Source organism: Bos javanicus, chromosome 11 (assembly GCF_032452875.1).
Source record: "Bos javanicus breed banteng chromosome 11, ARS-OSU_banteng_1.0, whole genome shotgun sequence".
Taxonomy (NCBI): Eukaryota; Metazoa; Chordata; class Mammalia; order Artiodactyla; family Bovidae; genus Bos; species Bos javanicus.
Genome location: NC_083878.1, coordinates 86,673,696 through 86,696,753, shown reverse-complemented (window position 1 = coordinate 86,696,753; position 23,058 = coordinate 86,673,696). Strand labels below are relative to the sequence as shown.

At 44.3% G+C, this 23,058-nt stretch overlaps 1 long non-coding RNA gene across 1 annotated transcript; it reads left to right on the top strand.

The window, feature by feature from the left end:
- Positions 1–8: 8 nt before the first annotated feature.
- On the top strand, positions 9–22,770 carry LOC133257448 (uncharacterized). Its single transcript, XR_009739558.1, has 2 exons — positions 9–254; positions 22,575–22,770. It is a non-coding gene; the product is annotated as an uncharacterized LOC133257448 (long non-coding RNA).
- The last annotated feature ends 288 nt before the right edge of the window (positions 22,771–23,058 follow it).

The following is a 23,058-nucleotide window of genomic DNA, read 5'->3' as shown; positions in this document are numbered from 1 at the left end:
AATGGCCGATTCCGGAAGTGACGGAATTAGGGGAGAGGATCCGGTGAGGATTTCGGAGAGATGGCAGCGTCCTGGGAGCCATGTGAAGATGGGGAGGGCCGAAATCGCTCTCCCTCCTCACGGCAGGGAGACGCAGGAAGCTCTTAGGGTCGCTGCCCGGGCCGAGGCGTCGAGGTACCCCGGAGGGCGTGGCTGGCCGGGCTGACTGGAAGCCTTCGGGAATGGGGCGAGTGGCTCCCAGTCAGTGAAGCCAGGTAGAGAAGGAGACCTGTGAGCAAATGCGGAGTGGAAGTAAAATTCCGTTCTCGCCGGTGTTTCTGCAATCTTCCCATAGAAATAAATGCTTTTGGAGATGTATTTAAAAAAGAAAAATTGGGGGGGGACTGCCCCGACGATCCTGGGCTTCCTCTAGAGGTGGTAGGGGTTCAGTCCCTGCTCGGGAAACGAAGGTCCCGGGTGTTGCATGGAGTGGCCAAAGATGAAAATTTAATAATTAAGTGATTTTTTTTTATCTGGATTTTTTTTTAAGTATTTATCAATTGGTTGCAATCGGTCTTCTTTGCTGCATGTGATTTCTCTACTTATGGGCGTTGGGTCGGGGTGGCGCTCTTTAGTGATGCTTGGGCTTCACTGCGATGCTTGATGTCCCTGCGGTGTCTTCTCTTGTGAAGTCTGGGCTTGCAGGCTCAGTGGATGCGGCCAACAGGTGGATTTAGCTGCTTAGCAGCATGTGGGATCTTCCCAGACCCGGATGGAATCCTGCATTGGCAAGCGGATTCCTATCCACCGTAGGGACCAGGAAAGTCCCTTCATCTGGATTTGGCATTCATCCATAGAAGAGTAAAATTCACCACCCCAACATGTCTCTTTTGCATGTGCATTATTTCCATCTGAAAACAGTCACAGTCCAAAAGACATTGAAAGAGACTTGACCTTCCCCTTCTCTGTCTAGCAGAATGTAGCCAGAGGACCTGTTCTAGGAAGGGAGCTGTCACCAGAGATAACTATAGAATGAACTAGGTGTGGTGGACAAGAGGGAACCTACCAAAGTCTGTTAAAATTCTTCTCCGTGTCCTATTGTCTCTGAGGAACCCAGCAAGCATTTATTTGTTTACCAAACATTTGCTTTTTATCTCCATGTCAGTTGCCTTCCTGGCCTTTGAAGTCTCAAACCAGCGTGCAAAACAATTTTTTGTCTTTAGCTAAAGATGGTATTTGGACTCCCCACATGGCTCAGTGGTAAAGAATCCACCTGCCAATGCAGGAGACTTGGGTTCAGTCCCTAGGTCAGAAGATCCTCTGGAGTAGGAAATGGCAACCCACTCCAGTGTTCTTTTGGCCTTTTCATACTATTCTTGCAGGAGAAGAAGGAGGTGACAGGGATGGAATGGTTGGATGGCATCACCGACTCAGTGGACATGAATTTGAGCAAACTCTGGGAGATAGTGAAGGACAGGGAGATCTGGTGTGTTGCAGTCCATGGGGTCACAGAGAGTCAGACACGACTTAGTGACTGAACAACAACAAGCAGTATTCTTGCCTGGAAAATTCCATGGACAGAGGAGCCTGGTGTGTTACAGTCCATTGAGTCCCAAAGAATTGGACAGGACTTAGCAACTAAGCAGCAACAGCAATGATGGTATTTAAGGTATTCATGTTCAGTTCAGTTCAGTTGCTCAGTCGTGTCCGACTCCTTGCAACCCCATGAATTGCAGCATGCCAGGCCTCCCTGTCCATCATCAACTCCCGGAGTTCACCCATACTCACCTCCATCAAGTCGGTGATGCCATCCAGCCATCTCATCCTCTGTCATCCCCTTCTCCTGCCCCTAATCCCTCCCAGCATCAGAGTCTTTTTCAATGAGTCAACTCTTTACACGAGATGGCCAACGTACTGGAGTTTCAGCTTTAGCATCATTCCCTCCAAAGAACAACCAGGACTGATCTCCTTTAGAATGGACTGGTTGGATCTCCTTGTCGTCCAAGGGACTCTCAGAAGTCTTCTCCAACACCACAGTTCAAAAGCATCAATTCTTTGGCGCTCAGCTTTCTTCACAGTCCAACTCTCACATCCATACATGACTACTGGAAAAACCATAGCCTTGACTAGACGGACCTTTGTTGGCAAGTAACGTCTCTGCCTTTGAATATGCTATCTAGGTTGGTCATAACTTTCCTTCCAAGGAGTAAGCGTCTTTTAATTCCATGGCTGCAGTGATCATCTGCAGTGATTTTAGAGCCCCCCAAAATATAATCTGACGCTGTTTCCACTATTTCCCCATCTATTTGCCATGATGTGATGGGACCAGATGCCATGATCCTAGTTTTCTGAATGTTGAGCTTTAAACCAACTTTTTCACTCTCCTCTTTCACTTTCATCAAGAGGCTCTTTAGTTCCTCTTCACTTTCTGCCATAAGAGTAGTGTCATCTACATATCTGAGGTTATTGAGATTTCTCCCAGCAATCTTGATTCCAGCTTGTGCTTCTTCCAGCCCAGCGTTTCTCATGATGTACTCTGCATATAAGTTAAGTAAGCAGGGTGACAATATACAGCCTTGACGTGCTCCTTTTCCTATTTGGAACCAGTCTGTTGTTCCATGTCCAGTTCTAACTGTTGCTTCCTGACCTGCATATAGGTTTCTCAAGAGGCAGGTCAGGTGATCTGGTATTCCCATCTCTTTCAGAATTTTCCACAGTTTATTGTGATCCACATAGTCAAAGGCTTTGGCATAGTCAATAAAGCAGAAATAGATGTTTTTCTGGAACTCTCTTGCTTTTTCCATGATCCAGCGGATGTTGGCAATTTGATCTCTGGTTCCTCTGCCTTTTCTAAAACCAGCTTGAACATCTGGAAGTTCATGGTTCACATACTGCCGAAGCCTGGCTTGGAGAATTTTGAGCATTACTTTACTAGCGTGTGAGATGAGTGCAATTGTGCGGTAATTTGAGCATTGTTTGGCATTGCCTTTCTTTGGGATTGGAATGAAAACTGACCTTTTCCAGTCCTGTGGCCACTGCTGAGTTTTCCAAATTTGCTGGCATATTGAGTGCAGCACTTTCATAGCATCATCTTTCAGGATTTTAAATAGCTCAACTGGAATTCCATCACCTCCACTAGCTTTGTTCATAGTGATGCTTTCTAAGGCCCACTTGACTTCACATTCCAGGATGTCTGGCCCTAGGTGAGTAATCACACCATCGTGATTATCTGGGTCGTGAAGATCTATTTTGTACAGTTCTTCTGTGTATTCTTGCCATCTCTTCTTAATATCTTGTGCTTCTGTTAGTTCCATGCCATTTCTGTCCTTTATTGAGCCCATCTTTGCATGAAATGTTCCCGTGGTATCTCTAATTTTCTTGAAGAGATCTCTAGTCTTTCCCATTCTGTTGTTTTCCTCTATTTCTTTGCATTGATCACCGAGGAAGGCTTTCTTATCTCTCCTTGCTATTCTTTGGAACTCTGCATTCAGATGCTTATATCTCCTTTTCACGTCTCTTTTCACAGCTATTTGTAAGGCCTCCTCAGACAGCCATTTTGCTTTTTTGCATTTCTTTTCCATGGGGATGGTCTTGATCCCTGTCTCCTGTAAAATGTCAAATTGCCAACATCCGCTGGATCATGGAAAAAGCAAGAGAGTTCCAGAAAAACATCTATTTCTGCTTTATTGACTATGCCAAAGCCTTTGACTGTGTGGATCACAATAAACTGTGGAAAATTCTTCAAGAGATGGGAATACCAGACCGCCTGACCTGCCTCTTGAGAAACCTATATGCAGGTCAGGAAGCAACAGTTAGAACTGGACATGAACCTCCGTCCATAGTTCATCAGGCATTCAGTCTATCAGATCTAGGCCCTTAAATCTATTTCTCACTTCCACTGTGTAATCATAAGGGATTTGATTTAGGTCATACCTGAATGGTGTAGTGGTTTCATGTTAGTACACTTTTATTTGATTTTTCTCATATTAGTCTGTCTTATGTCAATTTAATTCTTAAACCAGCCAAAGGAACCTAGAAGGGTAGAGAAAGATTTTTTTCCTTCCTGGCAATTCCACTAAATAAGGATATTAAAAAAAAAAAAAGTCCTAAGAAAAAAAGAGGAAAAGTGATCAGGAATGAAGTGGATTTGAACGTGATATCTTATGAGATGGGTGTGTGGCGGTATTGACAGTCACACCCCCTCACTTACGTATCATTTTCAGAAGGTTCACAACCTTCTCTGCTGATCATCCAGTTACTTAGAGACCTGCCTTTACTGTTGCCTAGATCTGAGGACTTAGGAATTCTTGGAGTAGAATATTTTTCTCATTCTCCTATGCTTTCACTGTACTGAATAAATGCCTTTTTTTAGTAGATTTTTATTACCAAAATACACAAAATCCTACAAATAATAATCAATGTGGATGGCATGCTATGCTAGATGCCTATTCTTGGCAGTTTCCTTCAGGCACTGTTTTCCTTTTAAGTCACAATCTCTCAAGGCTAATTAAAATGTCATTTTTTTAAAAAATAAAGCCCATAAAACTTCCTTTCTTTAAACTTGGGATGGGCTCCTTTTTAAAAATTAAAAAACTAATTTCTAAATTTTTAAAGGTTACTATGAAATACTGACTTTTATAATTATTTGTAGTTTGCAGTTATTACAAAATATTGGTTATATTCCCCATGTTTTAAATGCATCCTTTTGCCTGTCTTACACCCAGTGGTTTGCGCCTCCCACTCCCCCACCCCTTTATTGTCCCCCATAACTGATAACCAGTAGTTTGTTCTCTCTCTCTGCTTCTTTTGTTACAGCTAGTTTGCTGTAGTTTTTAGAATAAACATAATACATATATAGGCAACATCATACGTATTTATCTTTCTCTGACTGATTTATTTCACTTAGCATAATGCCCCCCAAGTTCTTCCATGTTGCTGCTAATGGCAAGGTTTCATTCTTTTTATGACTGCATGGTATTCTACTGTATGTGTTGATGGACATACACACACACACAATTTATCTGTTGATGAACCCTTAGGTTTTTTCCATGTGGTGTAGAGTCCTTTTGAACGTGTTCTTCACCCTGTTTTCTTTCTACCTCATTTATCATAGAGATTTTGTTTTATGTATTTAGAAGTATAATAGTGTATTGAACTCATATATGTAAAACCCAGTGTCAACAATTCACACATGAACCATCATGTTTCAGCTACACCCTCACCATTTCCTCATCCTTGGATTACTTTGAAAGATTTGAAGTCAGTCCATGACAATTACCTCTGTGGGTTGTAATGTACTTGTCTGACCACCCCTTCCATCTAGATGTGATGACAAGTCTGGGGCTTAATTTATCTCTGGATTTCCTGGGCCTACCCCAGTGCCTGGCACATAGCACACTCTCGTAAAGATTTCTTGATTTAAAAATGTATCAATTGATCATTCCTCAACCTGACCCAAAGTCCTAGTTATTTGTTACCTACCTTTTGGCCTTTGGAATATTGAAAACAGCACAGCTCTCTGACAGATGATGGTTGTTTCAAACATGCCCAGTTATACACCTTGTCTCTCCAACAAGAAATGTCATAGCTTAGAGTCAGGAAACACACTTGAAGGAATGCAGTGCTTTCTGCCAGATAGAACAAGGTGTTCTCGGTCCTCCGTGCCAGGATGGCGCCCTCCCCGCAGTCACTGGCCTGAGGGTTCAATCCAGTGTTTTATAGGGTGGAACTACAAAGCAGGTGCTGCTTCTCAGGTGTTTCTAGTTTCATCTCTAACACAAATATCAGTCATTAGAGTGGGATGAACTTGAATGTAGTGCTTTATTCAATACCTATCCTTGGAGCTAAGAGCACAGACTTTAAAGCCAGACTGCCTGGATCCAAATTCTGGCCCTACCACTGACTACCTGGATAGAGACTGGAGAGAACAAGTTTTGTAATCTCTCTGCCTCTGTTTTCCTCATTTGAACAATGAGGATAATTATAGAATCTACCTCAGAGGGCTTGACATAAAGATAAAATGAGTGCATGCCATAAATCATTGAGTCCAGGATATCTATTACTTTGAAATCAGGATGTGTCTTGTGTGTCAAGCATATTTAATTGACAGTAATTTTTCTTCTAATAGTACATGGGATAATGGTGCATCTTATAGTTAATGAGCTTTTAGAGTCAATAAAATATATATGGGGCGCTTAGAACACTTCCTGACATAGTAAGCCCTATGCTCTAGTTGTTATTATTAATGCTGGGGAACCAAAACATTAAAAACAGTTTAAGAAAAAAAAAATCAAGTTGTAGACTCTAAATAACCTTAAATGCTGTGTTATTAGTTGCCATTCCAGAAACCTTCAAGCAGCCTTCAAGATCCCTCTCCCAATTCCTTACTTCCACAGCCCATTCATACCCAAATCCTTTTGATTCTACCTTTCAGATGTCGAATTCATTCTTCTGTGTTCTCACTGTGAGACGAGATCAAATCTCATCCTCTCCCACCTGGCCCAACAAAATCTTTTTGTTCTGATCTTCGTGCCTCAAATCTGACTCTCACAGGAGACAAAGTCATGTCTCTAATAGGCAAACCCAATCACGTTAACACTCCACCTCAAAACTTTTTAGTTCTCCGCAAACCTAGAAGAACACATATGAACAACCTGGCTGCCCCCTTCTGACTTGCCCAGCCACCGCACCTGGTGCTGGCCCCTCCCCAGCACCTCTCTTATCTGCACCCTCACTCCCTAGACTCTCCGGGCTGAAATACATACAGCTTGAAAAATATTAGACCCCCGAATGGGACTGACACACGTACACTATTGATATGATGGATAAAATAGACAGCTAACTAGAGCCTACTGTATAGCACAGGGAACTTTACTCATGGCTCTCTGGTGACCTAAAAGGGAGGGAAATCCAAAAAGGGCGGAATATATGTATATGTATAGCCGATTCAATGGCATCACTGACTCAATGGAGATGAGTTTGAGTAAACTCCGGGAGTTGGTGATGGACAGGGAGGCCCTGCGTGCTGCAGTCCATGGGGTTGCAAAGAGTCGGACACAACTGAGCGACTGAACTGAACTGAACTGATAGCCGATTTGCTTTGTCATACAGTAGAAATTAACACTGCAAAGCAGCTAAACTCCAATAAAAAGTAGAAAAATGCGAGACCTTCTCTCACGCCTCCTTCAAGTCTTTGCACCTGCTCTTCTGACTACTTCCACCCCATCCCCATGTACCTCAGTAACTCCCACTCAATCTCCTTCATCTCCAGGAGGCTTTACATAATCTAGATTCTCATCATACATTATGTGTAACATCGCTGCAGTGTTTTCTTAAACTAGGGCTTACAGATGTATTTGTAAAATAGCAACTCAGGTGGTGGTTTTTTTTTTTTCTATTTCAACAATAACCTTTTAAACAGTTGATATAAGCATATCTAATTCTCTGATTGGCATCTTCTGAAAAGTACTACTGCTCGTACCATCACCAGGTTTGTGTTTAAGTTTACAGTTCACTGGGTCCACCTGCCACTGCTTTTATTATCTCAGTTCAGTGGTTGGAAGGAGAGGCGATAGTGTGAAAAAATAGAGTAGGGGCGAGTCTGAGCCTACTGAAAATCCAATATGTCATGGCTTGCTGTGTGAAATAAGGTTTTGCAGTTGACCAAATAGATAACAGTGGTGGGAAGAAGTAAATAGGGTAGGGACAGAGAATGTGAAAGCCCTCAGGCCGTAGCAGTGCTGCATACTCATTTAGCAAAGCAACAATTGATTTTCGTTTAAAAAAATAATCATCATAGTAAATTAATTTGAGTTATATTGGTTTTATTTTTTTTTTTCAGTTTTGCATGAAAATAACTTATGAGTTTGTTTTGGTGTACAGTAATACAAGAGCTAAAAGCCTAATAAACTTACAGCTGGGTTTACATTTGTGCATCCTTAAATAAAACACTAGAAAGAATTAAGTCCTAAATGCAACATGACAGTGTCCTGGATTCGATCTTGGAACAGACAGATGACGTTAGTGAAAAAACTGGTAAAATGTGAATGCAGTATGTAGTTTACTTAATAAAAACTGCACCAACGTTAATGTCTTCAGTTCAGTCGCACAGTCGTGTCCGACTCTTTGAGACCCCCATGGACCACAGCACGCCAGGCATCCCTGTCCATCACCAATTCCCAGAGTTTACAGAAACTCATGTCCATCGAATCGGGGATGCCATCCAACCATCTCATCCTCTGTCCCCTACTGCTGCCCTCAATCTTTCCCAGCATCAGGGTCTTTTCAAATGAGTCAGCTCTTCACATCAGGTGGCCGAAGTATTGGAGTTTCAGCTTCAACATCAGTCCTTCCAATGAATATTCAGGACTGATCTCCTTTAGGATGGACTGGTTGAACCTCCTTGCCATCCAAGGAACTCTCAAGAGTCTTCTCCAACACCACAGTTCAAAAGCATCAATTCTTCGGCGCTCAGTTTTCTTTATAGTCCAACTCTCACATCCATACATGACCACTGGAAAAACCATAGCCTTGACTAGATGGAAGTTTGTTGGCAAAGTAATGTCTCTGCCTTTGAATATGCTATCTAGGTTGGTCATAACTTTCCTTCCAAGGAGTAAGCGTCTTTTAATTTCATGGTGGCAATCACCATCTGCAGTGAGTTTGGAGCCCCAAAAATAAAGTCAGCCACTGTTTCCCCATCTATTTACCATAAAGTGATGGGACCAGATGCCATGATCTTCGTTTTCTGAATGTTGAGCTTTAAGCCAGCATTTTCACTCTTCTCTTTGACTTTCAGCAAGAGGCTCTTGAGTTCTTCTTCTGCCATAAGAGTGGTGTCATCTGCATATCTGAGGTCATTGATATTTCTCCTGGCAATCTTGATTCCAGCTTGTGCTTCATCCAGTCTAGCGTTTTTCATGATGTACTCTGCATAGAAGTTAAAAAAGCAGGGTGACATTATACAGCCTTGATGTGCTCCTTTCCCGATTTGGAACCAGTCTGTTGTTCCATGTCCAGTTCTAACTATTGCTTCCTGACCTGCATACAGGTTTCTCAAGAGGCAGGTCAGGTGGTCTGGTATTCCCATCTCTTTCAGAAGTTTCCAGTTTATTGTGATCCACACAGTGAAAGGCTTTGGCAGAGTCAATAAAGCAGAAATAGATGTTTTTCTGGAACTCTCTTGCTTTTTTGATGATCCAGGGGATGTTGGCAATTTGATCTCTGGTTACTCTGCCTTTTCTAAAACCAGCTTGAACATCTGGAAGTTCACGGTTCACTTATTGCTGAAGCCTGGCTTGGAGAATTTTGAGCGTTACTTTACCAGTATGTCAGATGAATGCAATTGTGAGGTAGTTTGAGCATTTTTTGGCATTGCCTTTCTTAGGGATTGGAATGAAAACTGACCTCTTCCAGTCCTGTGGCCACTGCTGAATGTTCCAAATTTGCTGACATATTGAGTGCAGCACTTTCACAGCAGCATCTTTTAGGATTTGAAATAGCTCAACTGGAATTCCATCGCCTCCAGTAGCTTTGTTCATAGTGATGCTTCCTAAGGCCTACTTGACTTCACATTCCAGGATGTCTGGCTCTAGGTGAGTGATCACACCATCATGATTATCTGGGTCGTGAAGATCTGTTTTGTACAGTTCTTCTGTGTATTCTTGCCACTTAATATCTTCTGCTTCTGTTAGGTCCATACCATTTCTGTCCTTTATTGATCCCAGCTTTACATGAAATGTTCCCTTGGTATCTCTAATTTTCTTGAAGAGATCTCTAGTCTTTCCCATTCTATTATTTTTCCTCTGTTTCTTTGCACTGATCACTTAAGAAGGCTTTCTTATCTCTCCTTGCTATTCTTTGTAAGTCTGCATTCAAATGGGTATATCTTTTCTTCTCTTCTTTGCTTTTCGCTTCTCTTCTTTTCACAGCTATTTGTAAGGCCTCCTCAGACAGCCATTTTGCTTTTTTGCATTTCTTTTCCATGGGGATAGTCTTGATCCCTGTCTTCTGTACAATGTCACAAACCTCCGTCCATAGTTCATCAGGCACTCTATCTATCAGATCTAGTCCCTTAAATCTATTTCTCACTTCCACTGTATAATCATAAGGGATTTGATTTAGGTCATACCTGAATGGTCTAGTGGTTTTCCCCACTTTCTTCAATTTAAGTCTGAATTTGTCAACAAGGAGTTCATGATCTGAGCCACAGTCAGCTCCCGGTCTAGTTTTTGCTGACTGTATAGAGCTTCTCCATCTTTGGCTACAAAGAATATAATCAGTCTGATTTTGGTGTTGGCCATCTGGTGATGTCCATGTGTAGAGTCTTCTCTTGTGTTGTTGGAAGAGGGTGTTTGCTACGACCAGTGCGTTCTCTTGGCAGAACTCTATTAGCCTTTGCCCTGCTTCATTCTGTACTCCAAGGCAAAATTTGTCTGTTACTCCAGATGTTTCTTGACTTCCTACTTTTGCACTCCAGTCCCCTATAATGAAAATGACATCTTTTTTGGGTGTTCTAAAAGGTCTTGTAGGTCTGCATAGAACTGTTCAGCTTCTTCAGCATTACTGGTCGGGGCATAGACTTGGATTACCATGATATTGAATGGTTTGCCTTGGAAACGAACAGAGATCATTCTTCGTTTTTGAGATTGCATCCAAGTACTGCATTTCAGACTCTTTTGTTGACTATGATGGCTGCTCCATTTCTTCTAAGGGATTCCTGCCCACAGTAGTAGATAAAATGGTCATCTGAGTTAAATTCACCTCAAATTACTTCAGAATAAAAGTGTTTTATTTGCTTGCCTGCTTGTCTTTTAAGAATCGGCCGATATTGAGAGTCATCCTGCTAGGACCAGAATACTTTAAAAAAATTTATTTTTATTGATTTGTGGCTGGGCTGGGTCTTTGCTGCTGCGTGAGCTTTTCTCTAGTTGCGTTGAGCAGGGGCAACTCTCTAGTTGTGGTATGCATGCTTTTTTTTTTTCAATGACTCCTCTTGTGGAGCACAGGCTCTAGGGTGCAAGGGCTTTAGTAGTTGCTGCACGAGCTTAGTTGCTCTGAGATGTGCGGGATCTTCCCTGATCAGGGATTGAACCCGTGTCTCCCATATTGGTAGGTGGATTCTTTACCACTGGGCTACCAGGGAGGCCCAAGAACGAGAACTCTTGATGCCTCTCACCCCTGGCCTCCCTGCTCTCACTCCTACCTGGACTCTTAGCCCTGAGAACAACCTTTTAGAAACACCACATCAGATGATTCCCTTCTCCTGCTTAGAACCCAGTGCACGCACATTTAAATCCCAGCTCCTCCCTGATGCCGATGCGATCCTCCACCGCCTGTCTTCAGCCTACCTCCTTCTCTCCAGTGACTTGGCCACATTATTTACTTGCTTTTCTGACCTCAGGGTTTTTGCACTTGCTGTTCTCTCTGTCCAGAATGCTCTGACCTTACCATCTTGCCACTTTGCACCATCTGGATCTCATTTGAAATGTCCCTCCCCACCCCCGGATGCCTTCTTCGACCCCAGCAGTCCCACCCCTACCTGGCTGCCTCCTTCACATTCATGTGCTTCGTTGTCTTTCTTGCATTTATTACCTGGAATGACTTTGCTCTCAGACACTGATAAAAGTTTTTTTATCCTCTGGTTCCTCCATGCTCACTAGCATGGAAGCCCCTTGAGAACAGGGACCTTATCCATCTGACTGGTATACATATATATAATTACATGCAACACTGAGAACAGAACAAATATAAATTTGTTGAATGAAAGAGGACGATGTTATTCTAAGTGATTCCCAAAGATAATGCTCTGTCTTTCAGGCTCTTGCTGATGGCATGGTCTTCTTCCCGCCTGTCAGACCCCGTTTCAGAATTCTGAAGTTCCTGGTGGCTGGCCACACCTTGCCCAGCCCAGGGTGCCAAGCCCACCTATTTCCCTGTTTCTCTAAATCATCGCTCGGGCTTCCCCGTAAACTGCACAGGAATTTTCCACACCTTAAAAATATCATCAACAACTGGATTGGTTTTCTGTTGCTAATAGGAAATTACCACAAACGTAGTGGCTTAAAGTGAAGTGAAATTTGCTCAGTCATGTCCGACTTTTTGTGACTCCATAGGCTGTAGCCTGCCAGGCTCCTTTGTCCATGGGATTCTCCAGGCCAGAAGGCTGGAGTGGGTAGCCATTCCCTTCTCCAGGGGCTGTAGTGGCTTAAAACAGTATCAATATTGACCCACAGCTCTGTCTGCCAGAAGACTAGTGTGGCATGGCTGGTTCTCTGGCAGAAACCATGGTGTCATCCAGTCTGGCTGGTCTGGAGGCTCTGGGGAGAAAGCGGCTTCCCAGATCATTCTTGCTTTTGGCAGAATTCAGTGTTCTGCAGTTGTAGAACTGAGATCCCTTATTATTTCCTTGCTGGCTGTCAGCCAGGGGCCACTCCTAGCTCCCAGAAGCTGATCACAGGTTCTTCCCCTGTGACCTCAGCTGCCCCTCCCGCCACGGGCAACTCGTGGAATAGACACTTGTAGTCTTTCAAGCCAGCCAAAGCAGGTCTCAGACTTCCCCTCTGCATCCAACAGAGAAGGACTCATGTGAGTGGGTGAGCCCTATCTTAAGATCAATTGATTAGTAACCTTAATTACATCTGCAAAACCTTTTTGTCATGTGATGTAACATAATATTTACAGAGGAGGGAATTATGCAAAGGTGAAGGACATTGGGTCATCCGGGAATTCTGCCTAACCGTGTGCAGCTTGTATGGTCGTCACCATCACCATCACTGTCATCACAATCGGCATGGACAGGTTGTCTTTCCCACCCAGAGAAGAAGAGAATCCCTCCTGAGATACAGCGAGGATTTGAGAAACTAAATTAAGTACACGTGTATTCAGATTGAAATGCCTTTAGGACTTACCTATAAAATGTTTGTATTCTTTTAATACTTTGCTCTTGATTATGTGTCCTGTAACCATATTCACTCATATACTCATTCAGCAAATATCTATTGAGGGATGTTCCTGGTGGTCCAGTGGTTAAGAATCCACCTGCCAGTGCAAGGGACAAGAGTTTGATGCCTGGTCTGGGAAGATTCCACATGGTGCGGGGCAACTAAAGCCCACGTGCCACAGCTACTGAAACCTGCATGCTCTAGAGCCCGAGCTCCTCAACAGGAGAGTAGCCCCCACTCACCACAACTAGAGAAAACCCATGTGCAGCAGTGAAGACCCCGTGCAGCCAAAAAAAAAATGTAGCTTTTGAGTTACTACTATGTGTTCAGGTATTTGTCAATATGTCTGCTTCAGGTTGTTGGGTTCTAGAAGGCATATTTGAAGTGACATTACACCTATGAAAATGCTTTGCAGATGACATTATTATATGAAAATAAGATACTACCATGTAAGTCTTTCTCTGTGGGCTGAATTGGCACACAGATTCCAGAGTCAATATTACGAGATAATGTTCAAGTTTTCTGGAATGCACACGCAGTTTGCACATTGGTGCTGCCCTGCTTTTTCACATGGCCTTGTGTTATGCTTTTTGTCCGTTTTATATAGCTTGGGCAAGAAAGAGAGAGAGAGGAATAGACTTAATATTTTTACTGTTAAAAAGATTTCCTTTTTAAGTATGTTAAATCCACAAATGGATGATGGTGAATTATAGAATGTTTGATCATGGAAATCTGTTCCCTAGGTAGACACATAATAAACAGTCCATGTCTGTTGAATAAATAAATGAACAACTAAATTTAAAAAGTCAAAGTTACATACATGTTATTAAGAAAACAACTTTCATAAATGTTATCGATATAAATCTATTATTGTTTCTGCTAGTTTTTAAATTTTTTTGTTTTCATTTGTATTACATATATGGGCATTTAGCTATCTTAAACCGAAATGAGTTATTACCTACATTATGGACAAACTTAAGCTGAACTTTAGATTAAGTAAGGCTGTGTTTTGCTTTATTGTCTGCTCTAGGTGGTGGTGGTAGGGGGTAATATAAGTTATCTTATTTCCACAAGATAATATAATCCAACCCTGAAATCTCCCCTCTGATTCTTTCCCTCTTTTTTTCCTCCCTTTATGTTCCATTCATTAGCCATTTACTGGACCTATTTCCAGACCTCATGCGTATTAGAGATAAAAGACTGCATAGAGCACAATCCATGCTGAAAAGGCGTCCAGAGCAGGAGAAACTAAGCCAGGGGAAGTAGCAGTAAGTCAGACTAGAAGGCTTCTTATACTTGACCGTGAAGACTCTCACTAGGACCTGAGAACAAAGCAGATCACAGCAAGCACCCCATACTTTGCCCCAGACTGTGGGATGCTACCTCGCTGCACATTTCCCCCTTCAATCACACACTTACACTTTGTGTAAATAACATTAGATACACATAGGCATGCATTTCCAGTCTATTTAAAGGAGCTTTTTTGGAAAGTTTAATGTATTTGTTGTTTAGTCACTAAGTCATGTCTGTTTCTTTTGTGATCCCATGGACTGTAGCCAGCCAGGCTCCTCTATCCATGGGATTTTTCAGGCAAGAATGTTGGAGTCTGTTGCCATTTCCTTCTCCAGGGGATTTTCCCAACCCAGGGATCGAACCCACCTCCTACATTGGCAGGCGGATTCATTACCACCGAGGCACCTGGAAAACCTGAGTTTCATGTGTAGAATCCTTTGCATAAGAACAGATGTTTACTGAGAATGAGCACAGGCTGGTTATACTACCCCAAAACTGGTGACTTCTGTGCCTGAAGGTTTATCACCATCCCCACCTTTGCAGTGGGGTCACTGGCTGACGACGAAACCACAGGCAAACTCATTTCATCTCGAAATACCCTGATCACAGCTGGCCTCATCAAACGTAATTATTTGTTGACTCAGTTGTCAGAATTAAGCAGCTAGACTATAATAGTAGCCAATGTTCTCTGATCTAAGAGCAATCAAAGTGATCACAAAGGAACAAAAGCCACTGGTTTTGGAAAAAAGCAACTCACTTCACAGATGACCTGCCCGGGCTCTTCAGAGCTCTAGGGCTTCCTGCTCCATAGAAACAGAGACACTGACAAGCATGGGATATGCAAAGGCCCAGTACAGTCATGAAGAGCCCTGTGCTCACAAGAGCCTCACTCACACCTGGTTTAAAACTCTGCTGTTGTATCTTGAAATTCTTAACAATTTTTGAGCAAGAGACCCTGCCTTATGTGCCCAGTCCCATGTACCGGGCATGATGGGTGCATCAACAAGGGGCCCCAACTCATTCAGGAGGTAGGGAGGCTTTCAGGAAAAGGAAGGGGCAGTGGATATTGGGAAATGCTGCCAAGAAGGTACAAAAGAGCCAGATAGTGAACTGGTATATGTCAAGTTAAGCCAACTGGAAATTCACCCTGAGCTAATGGGTGTCAAGCTAGATGGGTGGGGTCAGATTTGCAAAAGCAGCCTCTCAGGCTGATACGTGAGTTATATTTGCTGGGTCCAGCTATTAAGCAGTGATTGCAATTATCTGAGTGAGTAATGAGGAAGGCCTGCACATGGTACCACTAGAGACAAAGAGAAAAATCAGCAGACCTTCATGATTGTCGTTAGGGCTAAGGGAGAGGGCAAGGTTAAAGGTGCCTCCCAGTTTCAGGGTCAGGGATGATGGTAGATAACACAAGAGCAGGTCCTGGTGGTGGGGGAGGGGTGGAAGGTTGGGGAGATAAATAAATGAGAAGATGTTCATTCTCACCACACTAATCTGTAGATTCAATGCAAAACATCAGCAGGCTTTTTTTTTTTTTTTTTGGTAGAAATTAACAAGCTGATTCTAAAATGTGTAGTCGTACAAAAATTATTTTCAAAACACTTTTAAAAAACCACAAAGTTAGAGACTATTTAAAGGCCTACTATAAAGTCACCGTAATCAAGATGGCGTGCTTCTGAAGGAAGAATCAACAAATATATCATGGAAAAGAAGACAGGGTCCAGAAACAGATCCCAATTTATATTGTCATCTGATTTTCATTACCACCCAAAGTTTGTAGTTTCTATTAGGTTTCATTCTTGGTATTCTATGGGTTTGGACAAAAATGTATAATGACATGTATTCATCATTGTAATAGCCTTGCTGCTAAGTCACTTCAGTCGTGTCCGACTCTGTGCAACCCCATAGATAGCCTCCCACCAGGCTCCCCGGGCCCTGGGATTCTCCAGGCAAGAACACTGGAGTGGGTTGCCATTTCCTTCTCCAATGCATGAAAGTGAAAAGTGAAAGTGAAGTCGCTCAGTCGTGTCCAACCCTCAGCGACTCCATGGACTGTAGCCTACCAAGGCTCCTCCATCCATGGGATTTTCCAGGCAAGAGTACTGGAGTAATAGCATTGGGTTGGCTCAAATTTAAATTTCAGTTTTCCCATTAGGTGTTACAAAAATATTATATAATACAAAGTAGTTTCACTATCTTAAAAATCCTCTGTATTCTATCTACTCATCCCTTCCTCTCCACTACACTTGAATTTTTAAAAGTTATGAAGAACAAGTAGTTCCTGTGGAAGTGGATGAAATAACTCTGGGAAAGTGTATAGATAAGGCTTCTTAATCTGGAATCCAAGAGTCTAGGTGGACCCGCAAACCCCTGGATGATATCATATGAAAAGAAACCTATGTACAGGTAATATACACATATTTTTCCTGGGAGGAGAGATCAACAGAGGATCAAAGGGTTCTGTGAGCCCTCAAAAGCCATGAACCTCCAGTGTAGCTCAAGAGAGCAGTGGGTAATGAATGGAGACAACAAAAATAAAGGGAGGTCAGAGAAAAGACACACAGGAAGGAGCCTGAGTGACCACATAAGACAATGGACTCATGCAAGTCCCAAGAAGGGGTGATTCCAGAGGAGAGTGTTAAACGATTTGTGGTGCTAGAGAAGACTCTTGAGCGCCCCATGGACAGCAAGGAGATCAAACCAGTCAATCCCAAAGGGAATCAACCCTGACTATTCGTTGGGAGGACTGAGGCTAAAGCTGTCCAATACTTTGGCCACCTGATGCAAAGAGCTGACTCACCGGAAAAGATCCTGATGTTGGGAAAGATTGAAAGCAGGAGGAGAAGAGGGTGACAGAGGGTGAGATGGTTGGATGGCACCACTGAGTCAATGGACATGAATTTGAGCAAACTTTGGGGGATGGTGAAGGATGGGGGAGCCTGGCGTGCTGTACTCCATCGGGTCACAAAAAGTCGGATATGACTTGGTGACAGAACAACAACCTAGGTAGGGGAGCACTAATAAACATGACCACACCCGTTCCCTGGGCTGAAAAATGAGAGGAGGATTGTGTTTGAGGAAGTGGTGAGGACAGAGCCAGATGGGGGCGGCCTGCAGAGGGAACAGAGCCCACCTACACACACTCAGCTGGGAGATTCCTCCTACCAGGTGCGGCTCTTCCTGTCTCCATCCCTCATGAATCTGGGCCACTCTAAACTTTCAAGGCCCTGTCACTTCTCCAGGGAGAACCCTATTTGAAGTGGGTTTTCCCAGCTACTCTCAGTCTAATTCCCCCTTTTGATCTTCTTTGTAAGAACTTAAAAAAAAAAAGTGAATTTCTTATTCTTATTTATCTGTTTAATTGCATCTGACCTGCTTTCCACACTAGAATGGAAGCTGCCTGAGGCCAGGGCCTGTGTCCCCTGTGGTTCCCCTAGCCATGAGCACAGGCTTGTACACACAGTAGGTCCTCCGCAGGCAGGGGAACACAGGTGTGCCTGGCGGTCGGGATGTGAACACAGCACTGGACATTTAGAATGAAGGAGAGAGACCCGGGGTGGGCGAGGGGGCAGTGGAGTAGGGCTCAAGGACCAAGGAAGGAGGTTTAAAGAGAGATGATGATTAAGGGAATTCCCTGGTGGTTCAGAGGTTCAGATTCAACACTCACCATGGTGACCCGGGTTCAATCCCCAGTCAGGTAACTAAGATCCTACAAGCTGCAAGGCACGGCCAACAATTAAAACAACAATCCAGAAAGAAAGAAGGCTGAGTTTGCACGCTGAGGGGAAGAATCGTAGAATGACGGTGTGCTGGATGCTGAAAGACAGCTAGGAGATAACTGACAGAGGAGATGGGGGAGACTTTGGTGATGAGCCGGGGAAGGGGTGCCAGCCTCAAAGAGGGGGACCTGTCACATCCTCTAAACAAGAAAAACAAGGCAGCAATGGGGTGAAGGACTACATAAGATGGTAAATCCATAGACTGGCAGAATTAGAAGCAACATTAACATCTGAGGGTATCACTTTCCTGGGGAGTGGGGGATGAGGTCATCTTCAGAATGAAGGCTGCAAAGCCTCCAGGAGAGACTGCAGCCGAGCAGCAAGGCAGACCTGGCTGAGTCACCACAATGGTCTTGGGTCAATTTACCGTGTCCCCCACGAGCAGGGAGGTCTATGAGAGCAGGACCAGAACTAGCTTTCACCACTCAGTCCCTGGCACCTTGAACAGTCCTGGCCTGCAGTCAGCGCTGAGTGCATATCTGTTGAAAGAACGGATGGGTGAGTGACGGAGGGAAGGGACAACCGGACAAGGAGCCCACGTGTGGAGCCGGGCAGCATGGGGGCGCCTCTCGGGCACTGCTGGGCTGCCCGGGGGGTGGGGGGACACTGAGCACCAAGGGTTTTGCTGAAATGAGGTGAGGTGGATTCACGGGAAGGGCAGGACGTAAGAGCATCAGAGGTGCTGATGAGAAGGCAGTTCAGACCGTTTACCTGGTATGAAAAGAAGCCACATTTGGAGGAGGTGACCAAGCAGGGGAAGGCAGAGGTGTGTACGTGTGTGTGTGTGTGGGCGCGCTGAGGGCAGTGGAGTGGGAGCTGGGTATGAGAGTGGGATACTGGTATTTAAGCTTTCCGGGGTGGGGTAGTTTCAGGTGATGACAAGGCGCAGGGTGCGGCTACAGGAGTGGGCAGCTGAAAAGACAGATGGAAGGTCCTTGGAGTGGAGGAGATTTGGAGGCCGGGGATGGACATTGTCCATGGGACACTCAAGCCACCCCACTCGAGCTGAAGAGAACCACCATACCAAAGTCAGATGCTTGGGTCCTCACGGAGGAGGGGGGGAGGGGCTAGATGATGATATTTCACTCATTCATCTTCATTCATTCATTCAGGAAATACTGTCGATTTGCTTTGCCTTCACAGGCAACCAGGCAGACAGGGGTCTTTCCCTGACCTACTCCACCATCTCCAAGGACCACGCGTCTCTGCTTTCCCCATCCCTTCCTGGGAGGAGGAAAGGGCGTTGTCCTGCTGGAGCTTTCGCCACAGGGGCTTCTCCACACACACAGAGGCCTCTGGTCTGGCCGCACTGGTTTCCCCTCCCCAGGTGTCCTCGAGGTGGGGTATCAGCACGAAGGAGGCAGGTTGACACGCAGCCAGTGTGTTTGTCCTGGAAGATGTCGTCAAGTTGCCTCCAGGCTCTGGGATCACGGGGAGGACCTGGAGTACCCCGGGCAGGTGGGGAGTGAGGAGAGCAAGGCACAGAGAAGCAGCAAGTGCCCAAGGTGGGATGAGATGGGCTGGCCGAAGACATGAAGGTCCCCAAGGGCCTCCCAAACTCAGGCATGTGGCTCAGGGTCATCTCCCAACCCAGACCCATGGCAGTCTCCCAAGGGATTTCAGCAGCCAGTCTCACTAACATCTGGCAAGTCCTGCTTTGTGTGTTGCTTCATCAATCTGGTTGACTCTTCAGCAGGTTTCCAAAACACAGAGACTTGCGGAAAATTCATGCTGCTCCTCACGGCTGTTGCGTGTTGGGGACCCTCATTCCTCTGTGACATTCTTATTCAAAACTCCTTAGGAGCCCAGTGCTCATTTTCCAAATGGATACCATCCCGGTGTCACTGTCACCAGATAAACCTATGGAGAGAGAAGATGGTCAAAGGGACCTTGACAACCTCCCTTTAAAAACTGCCAGGCAGGAGCCTCCTCTGTAGAACCAGAGGAACGCCTACGCCGTCCTCCCCACAGGCCCAGCCAAGGGGCCGGCCGCAGGCTCTCAGTGGAATGCCAGGACGAGGAGGACAGGACCAGCCACTTCCTCCATCACTGTCACCTGCTGGCCAGGCGCAGGTCTCCAGGATCAGTTCGGGAAGAAGAGCTCACAGTGCCAGTCTTGGTGACTCAGATATAGGGTCTGGATGCACTAAATCATCTCCAGAGCTGGCTGCAGACTGAAGGCCGGAGAGGGGATGGAAGCACCTGGGCTGGGGCATTCCCACTCCAGCCATGAACCCAGCAACTTGCTCCGCAACCCAGCAAAATGTTGGCTGCACAGTGCTGAGATCAAAACAGAGTTCAAGCACTCCGGGAATCTGACATACTCGACCTCTGAGATTATTAAGCACAGCGTGCTTCTCAGAACCTCAGGTTCTGCAATGTTTATCAGATGCTGATGAAGCCAAGGTTCACGGCTATGAATATTTATTGATCAAACTATTAGCTATCTGTTTGTTCTGTTACAGAATGTATCAAGGTGATTATGAGAATTCACTCATTACACAGACCTTTACTGGCAGCCGTCCTTGTGAAGGTGGAGATGAGGACAAGAGTGAAGGCTGAGATGAGGACAGACAGACGGATAGCAGGCTCTTGGGCCACGGTTCTGAAAACCCTGAGAGAGGAACGAGTGGGAATCCAAACAAGGATTTAGAAAGGTTTCACTGGCAGGTCACGCTTGAGCGGCCTTGTTTGTTTTCGGTTACTTTTTTGGTAAATGGTATGTTTACCATTTAGAAACCATGGTTGGTTTCTATATTTTAACAGCTTTATTGAGAAATATTTCACATAGCATACAATTCACGCATTAAATTACAATTCTGTTTTTACACAGTTGTGCAATCATCGCCACACTCAATCTCACCTTTGCGTCATCCCTCAGAGAAACCCTTAGCAGCCGCTTTCCATTTTCCTCTAACTCTTCCCCACCCCCTTGCTTTCCGCCAAACCCTACACAACTACTCATCTGCTTTCTGCCTCAATGAATTGGCCTATTTTGGATATTTCACCTAAAGTGAATCATGACAATTTATGGTCTTCAGTGACTGGCTTCAGTGTTGTCAAGGTTCATCCATATTGAAGTGCCCCACTCCTTTCTGTTTGTTTTTTGCCTGGTTATCAGTTCCCTGACCTGGGACTGAACCCTGGCCACAACAATGAAAGCCCAGAATCCCAACCCCTAGTCCACCAGGGAACTCCCCACCCTTGCTCATTTTCATTGCCAAATAATATTCCATTGTGTGGATATGCCACATTTTATTTACCTGTTCATCAGTCGATAGACATTTGAATTGTTTTGGGGTATTATGACTGATGCTGTTCACATTTTTGTCCAAGTTTTTGTGCGTATGTAGTTTGGATTTCTTCACTGTATACCTGGGAGTGAGGTTGCTGCGTCATCCGGTAAATGTGTTTAACATTTAAGAAACTACCAAACCGTTTTCCAAGGTGGCTGAGCCATTTTTTATTGCCACCAACAGTGTATGACGGCCCCAACTCCTCTCATATCCTCATCAGCACTTGTTTTCCTTTTTAAATTATAGGTCTCTTGCTGAGTGTGAAGTGGCATCACATAGGGGCTCAACTTGGGTTCATGGTCATAAACTTAAAGTAGAATTGTAAGAGGGGAAAACTCTCTTCAATCGTATTTGGGTCTCCGGCTGGGCCTAAGAATTAAACTGACACAGAACAAATTAACAGGAGAAAAGCACACAATTTTTAAAAACAAGAGCAGGAAGCTTTTACATCTTTCAGACAAGCACACAAGGAATCTGTGACAAATGGAGAAGACAAAGGGGCTTATGTTGAGGGGTAGTAAATGGTGAAGAAGTAACCTTGGAAGATAAGGGTTAGTTTAACAAGGATGTTGGTACAGATCTTAGCCCCCAGCTCCCCCCAGCCCCACCCCCAACCCCGCCCATCTCTAGTGATAAGAAAGTCTTTCTTCCCCCCGGATCAAGGAGGACACTTTCATACGGGAGCTTTATCTCCTGCTTTCAGGAAAAAGAGCAAGATCAGTGTCCTTCTTGCCCCTGATGTGTCTCAAGTGCCTTTCATTCAAAGTAATCAATATGCCAAAGTGGCCTGTTTGGGGGTGAAATATTCCAGTCTCTGCCTCTATCTGCATGTCTTCTTGCCCATGTGTCTCTGTGTTGTCTCTTATGATAAATCCAGTATGATGTCATCCCAACATCCTTAACTAATTATATCTGCAAAGACCCTTTTCCTAAATAGTGTCCATCCCATAGACAGAAGAGTTGACAGCTACAGTCCATGGGGTCACAAAGAGTTGGACATGACTGAGCGAGCACGAAACTTCTGCACCTGAGATTCAGGGTGGATGTGTATTTCTAGTGGGGAGAACACTATTCCATCTGCTACAGGAGATGAGAGTAAAGATGATAATGACGTAGAAGAATCAAAAGAAAGAAGACAAGTAGGCAGATATAAGATATATTTTAATTTATTTATTTTTAAAATTTTTATTTGAGTATAGTTGATTTACAACGTTGCATTCATTTCAGGTGTCCAGCAAATTGAATCAGTTATATTAATACATATACCCACTCTTTTCTTTTAGATTCTTTTCCCATATAGGCCATTACAGAGGACTGAGGACTGAATAGAGTTCCCTGTGCTACAGAGTAGAACATGTAAGATATGCTTTGGATTGGCTATTAGGAAGCTACTGAAATGAAGGAATGAAGAACAGAATGGAACACAAGAAAACATTCACTTCATGTTTTTCAAAGGTTGTAATAAAGCTAGGAAAGTCCTTTTGGGTTGCAACAGATGTTTATTTATTTCCACATCTAAACATTTGAATATTTGGCCAGGCCATTTTTGGGCTTCCCTCATGGCTCAAACGGTAAAGAACATGCCTGCAATGCCTGAGACCCAGGTTCGATCCCTGGGTTGGGAAGATCCCCTGGAGAAGGGAATGGCAACCCACTCCAGTATTCTTGCCTGGAGAATCCCATGGACAGAGGAGCCTGGTGGGCTACAGTCCATGAAGCCACAAAGAGTCAGACATGACTGAGTGACTAACACGCACACACACACAC